Genomic DNA, 6,664 nt, shown 5'->3' with positions numbered 1-6,664 from the left:
GTCTCATGTCATCTCTGTGACTTCTAAAACCCAGTTACCTGATGGTTCCATTAAATAGAAGGCAGCTATTGTGGAAGTAAATTTTTAGGACCATGTCAGGGTAACCAAAGATCTGGCTCCATCCAAGATGTAGTTATGAGAACTTTCCTCTAAAAAAGGAGCTTGGAGTTATGACACATTAGAGTTACAACTTAGCAAATCCAGGCACAGAGGCAAATAAGTCAGGAACACACTGGGAGCAAAACATCCAATCACTTAATGGAGAGTTATTTTGATAGGACCAGAATTTCTAATGATTTTAAAGAAAGATTTTAAACAGATGATCTAAGTGTCCAGAGATTTACATAAGAAACTACTTGCGTACTGTGGTGCTCCCATGTTGGGTGCATATATATTTATAATTGTTATATCTTCTTCTTGGATTGATCCTTTGATCATTATGTAGTGACCTTCTTTGTCTCTTTTCACAGCCTTTGTTTTAAAGTCTATTTTATCTGATATGAGTATTGCTACTCCTGCTTTCTTTTGGTCCCTATTTGCATGGAAAATCTTTTTCCAGCCCTTCACTTTCAGTCTGTATGTGTCCCCTGTTTTGAGGTGGGTCTCTTGTAGACAACATATGTAGGGGTCTTGTTTTTGTATCCATTCAGCCAGTCTTTGTCTTTTGGTTGGGGCATTCAACCCATTTACGTTTAAGGTAATTACTGATAAGTATGATCCCGTTGCCATTTACTTTATTGTTTTGGGTTCGAACTTATACACCGTTTTTGTGTTTCCTGTCTAGAGAATATCCTTTAGTATTTGTTGGAGAGCTGGTTTGGTGGTGCAGAATTCTCTCAGCTTTTGCTTGTCTGAGAAGCTTTTGATTTCTCCTTCATACGTGAATGAGATCCTTGCTGGGTACAATAATCTGGGCTGTAGGTTATTTTCTTTCATCACTTTAAGTATGTCTTGCCATTCCCTCCTGGCTTGAAGAGTTTCTATTGAAAGATCAGCTGTTATCCTTATGGGAATTCCCTTGTGTGTTATTTGTTGTTTTTCCCTTGCTGCTTTTAATATTTGTTCTTTGTGTTTGATCTTTGTTAATTTGATTAATATGTGTCTTGGGGTGTTTCTCCTTGGGTTTATCCTGTTGGGGACTCAAGTACGAAAGGAGAAATTAACAATAACACAATAATAGTGGGAGACTTTAATACCCCACTCACACCTATGGATAGATCAACTAAACAGAAAATTAACAAGGAAACACAAACTTTAAATGATACAATAGACCAGTTAGATCTAATTGATATCTATAGGACATTTCATCCCAAAACAATGAATTTCACCTTTTTCTCAAGCACACATGGAACCTTCTCCAGGATAAATCACATCCTGGGCCATAAAGCTAGCCTTGGTAAATTCAAAAAAATAGAAATCATTCCAAGCATTTTTTCTGACCACAATGCAGTAAGATTAGATCTCAATTACAGGAGAAAAACTATTAAAAATTCCAACATATGGAGGCTGAACAACACGCTGCTGAATAACCAACAAATCACAGAAGAAATCAAAAAAGAAATCAAAATTTGCATAGAAACGAATGAAAATGAAAACACAACAACCCAAAACCGGTGGGACACGGTAAAAGCAGTCCTAAGGGGAAAGTTCATAGCAATACAGGCACACCTCAAGAAACAAGAAAAAAGTCAAATAAATAACCTAACTCTGCACCTAAAGCAACTAGAAAAGGAAGAAATGAAGAACCCCAGGGTTAGTAGAAGGAAAGAAATCTTAAAAATTAGAGCAGAAATAAATGCAAAAAGAAACAAAAGAGACCATAGCAAAAATCAACAAAACCAAAAGCTGGTTCTTTGAAAGGATAAATAAAATTGACAAACCATTAGCCAGACTCATCAAGAAACAAAGGTAGAAAAATCAAATCAACAAAATTAGAAACGAAAATGGAGAGATCACAACAGACAACACAGAAATACAAAGGATCATAAGAGACTACTATCAACAATTACATGCCAATAAAATGGACAACGTGGAAGAAATGGACAAATTCTTAGAAAAGTACAACTTTCCAAAACTGGACCAGGAAGAAATAGAAAATCTTAACAGACCCATCACAAGCACGGAAATTGAAACTGTAATCAAATATCTTCCAGCAAACAAAAGCCCAGGTCCAGATGGCTTCACAGCTGAATTCTACCAAAAATTTAGAGAAGAGCTAACACCTATCCTGCTCAAACTCTTCCAGAAAATTGCAGAGAAAGGTAAACTTCCAAACTCATTCTATGAGGCCACCATCACCCTAATACCAAAACCTGTCAAAGATCCCACAAAAAAAGAAAACTACAGGCCAATATCACTGATGAACATAGATGCAAAAATCCTTAACAAAATTCTAGCAATCATGTGATTTTCTAGCAATGGGGAGCATGTGATTTTTTTTTAAAAGTAATAAAGAGAATTAAAAAAAAAATAAAATAAAATAAAATTGGAAAAAAAAAAAATTCTAGCAATCAGAATCCAACAACACATTAAAAAGATCATACACCATGATCAAGTGGGCTTTATCCCAGGGATGCAAGGATTCTTCAATATCCGCAAATCAATCAATGTAATACACCACATTAACAAATTGAAAAATAAAAACCATATGATTATCTCAATAGTTGCAGAGAAAGCCTTTGACAAAATTCAACACCCATTTATGATAAAACCTCCCCAGAAAGCAGGAATAGAAGGAACATACCTTAACACAATAAAAGCTATATATGACAAACCCACAGCAAACATTAATTGAAAGCATTTCCTCTAAAGTCAGGAACAAGACAAGGGTGCCCACTTTCACCATTACTATTCAACATAGTTTTGGAAGTTTTGGCCACAGCAATCAGAGCAGAAAAAGAAATAAAAGGAATCCAAATTGGAAAAGAAGAAGTAAAACTCTCACTATTTGCAGATGACATGATCCTCTACATAGAAAACCCTAAAGATTCCACCAGAAAATTACTAGAACTAATCAATGACTATAGTAAAGGTGCAGGATATAAAATCAACACACAGAAATCCCTTGCATTCCTATACACTAATAATGAGAAAACAGAAAGAGAAATTAAGGAAACAATTCCATTCACCATTGCAATGGAAAGAATAAAATACTTAGGAATATATCTACCTAAAGAAACTAAAGACCTATATATAGAAAACTATAAAACACTGGTGAAAGAAATCAAAGAGGACATTAATAGATGGAGAAATATACCATGTTAATGGATTGGAAGAATCAATATAGTGAAAATGAGTATACTACCCAAAGCAATCTATAGATTCAATGCAATCCCTATCAAGCTACCAACAGTATTCTTCACAGAGCTAGAACAAATAATTTCACAATTTGTATGGAAATACAAAAAACCTCGAATAGCCAAAGCGATCTTGAGAAAGAAGAATGGAACTGGAGGAATCAACCTACCTGACTTCAGGCTCTACTACAAAGCCACAGTTATCAAGACAGTATGGTACTGGCACAAAGACAGAAATATAGATCAATGGAATAAAATAGAAAGCCCAGAGACAAATCCACGCACATATGGACACCTTATCTTTGACAAAGGAGGCAAGAATATACAATGGATTAAAGACAATCTCTTTAACAAGTGGTGCTGGGAAATCTGGTCAACCACTTGTAAAAGAATGAAACTAGAACACTTTCTAACACCATACACAAAAATAAACTCAAAATGGATTAAAGATCTAAACGTAAGACCAGAAACTATAAAACTCCTAGAGGAGAACATAGGCAAAACACTCTCCAACATACATCACAGCAGGATCCTCTATGACCCACCTCCCAGAATATTGGAAATAAAAGCAAAAATAAACAAATGGGACCTAATTAACCTAAAAAGCTTCTGCACATCAAAGGAAACTATCAGCAAGGTGAAAAGACAGCCTTCAGAATGGGAGAAAATAATAGCAAATGAAGCAACTGACAAACAACTAATCTCAAAAATATACAAGCAACTCCTCCAGCTCAACTCCAGAAAAATAAACGACCCAATCAAAAAATGGGGCAAAGAACTAAATAGACATTTCTCCAAAGAAGACATACAGATGGCTAACAAACACATGAAAAGATGCTCAACATCACTCATTATCAGAGAAATGCAAATCAAAACCACTATGAGGTACCATTTCACACCAGTCAGAATGGCTGCGATCCAAAAGTCTACAAATAATAAATGCTGGAGAGGGTGTGGAGAAAAGGGAACCCTCTTACACTTTTGGTGGGAATGCAAACTAGTACAGCCACTATGGAGAACAGTGTGGAGATTCCTTAAAAAACTGGAAATAGAACTGCCTTATGATCCAGCAATCCCACTGCTGGGCATACACACTGAGGAAACCAGAAGGGAAAGAGACACATGTACCCCAATGGTCATTGCAACACTGTTTATAATAGCCAGGACATGGAAGCAACCTAGATGTCCATCAGCAGAGGAATGGATAAGAAAGCTGTGGTACATATACACAATGGAGTATTACTCAGCCATTAAAAAGAATACATTTGAATCAGTTCTAATGAGGTGGATGCAACTGGAGCCTATTATACAGAGTGAAGTAAGCCAGAAGGAAAAACATAAATACAGTATACTAACGCAGATATATGGAATTTAGAAAGATGGTAACAATAACCCGGTGTACAAGACAGCAAAAGAGACACTGATGTATAGAACAGTCTTATGGACTCTGTGGGTGAGGGAGAGGGTGGGAAGATTTGGGAGAATGGCATTGAAACATGTAAAATATCATGTAAGAAACGAGTTGCCAGTCCAGGTTCGATGCACGATACTGGATGCTTGGGGCTAGTGCACTGGGGCGACCCAGAGGGATGGTATGGGGAGGGAGGAGGGAGGAGGGTTCAGGATGGGGAACACATGTATACCTGTGGCGGATTCATTTTGATATTTGGCAAACTAATACAATTATGTAAAGTTTAAAAATAAAATAAAATTAGAAATAAAAAATAAAAAAGGAAAAAAAAATAAAAAAGAAAGAAAAAAAAAAGAAACTACTTGCATGTGGCAAAGTAATTCAGACTTCATCCAAATAGGAAAGGTTGCCAAATAAGGCAGCCAGCTAAGCTGTTTATAGAATTGTTCATGGAACTGCCTACCATTTAGCTATACTTGAGTTTAATTTGCAAACAGTTTTTAATACACACCTTAGCAGACACATCATTATTGAGATGTTCTCCTTTGGGTAACAGAACCTGTGCTGAAAGAGGGCAAACTGCCATTTTCAAGTGCAGATTTGCATCATTTCAACTGCACCCCTTTGAAGCTGTGTCTCTGCTGACTGAGGCACTAATCACCATACCAGTCAATTACCATCCCCCCCTGCAATGATCTGCTTTTCCCAGAGGCAGAAGTTCACTGGAGCCAGGCCAAGCTGATATTTCACAAACACAAAACCATATCACAATATTAACCATTCAGTAATTTTTGAACAACTAAACTCTTTTCTTCAGTAGAAGAATGGCCGCACAATAATTTGCCTGTCTGATAATACAGATGAAGAAAAGTCAATAGGACTTATTTTTGGCCACCTAGGTAGTATCAGGACTGAAATCTTGTATCACCTAACCTGATGTTCTCTACATCTTTCAAGACTGTTGTTAAAATTATATCACATCTAACTTCAGGAGAGTTGCCATTATAATGGATTCTAAAATGTTTCTAAGCCAGAAAAAATAAGGACTAAACTCTCACTCCGTAACAGTATTCTCAGTCAACATCCTTTGAATTTAGAAATATTTGGGGTTATAGCCTTCCTTATTTTCAATCTTCAATAGTTAAAAATAGCTATATCTTATATATATAATATACTTCACAGACTACAACTGGTTTGTTAATGTAGTTGACAACGTACTCTGGGAAGCCTCCTGAGAAGAAAGAACCTCTCAGTTTTACTGAATATGATCTGTACAGATGATCGGCCAACCTCTGCGCTTGGATGGCGTTTCCTAGTTGCTCCATGAGTAGTTATCTTGCCTAACCCTTCAGATATAAGCTAGGGCTGTATTCCTTAATCTTCTTTCTCTTATCAATCAGTTCATTTCAGTCGCTCAGTCGTGTCCGACTCTTTCAACCCCATGAATTGCAGCATGCCAGGTCTCCCTGTCCATCACCAACTCCCGGAGTTCACTCAAACTCACATCCATTAGGTCGGTGATGCCATCCAGCCATCTCATCCTCTGTTGTCCCCTTCTCCTCCCGTCCCCAATCCCTCCCAGCATCAGAGTCTTTTCCAATGAGTCAACTCTTCCCAAGAGGTGGCCAAAGTACTGGAGAATAGTGCTCTCTAAAGGCACATTTTAAACATTGTTTCCTTAATCACTCCTCTTAAAATATTATAACCACAAATATACTGCCCACTTATCTGTTTTATGTATATCTGTGCTTTATATATAAAAACTTTGACATTTTCATCCTCCAAGAAAACATTTCTACATGCTTCAGAGAGATATTTTCTTCATTTCAAGTGTATGTATTAGAGCAACCTACTTATTTTTTAAAAGGGTGAGAAGAATAATGTGATTATTTAAACTTGGCCCTAACTACAATTCTAGCTGGACTTTAAAAACTACAAAAATCTCTATCCAATTCTT

The sequence above is a fragment of the Bos grunniens genome, chromosome 15, assembly GCF_055505025.1.
Source record: "Bos grunniens cultivar Pamir isolate PY7600 chromosome 15, Bosgru_T2T1.0, whole genome shotgun sequence".
Lineage (NCBI taxonomy): Eukaryota > Metazoa > Chordata > Mammalia > Artiodactyla > Bovidae > Bos > Bos grunniens.
This window is presented reverse-complemented; position numbering follows the sequence as displayed.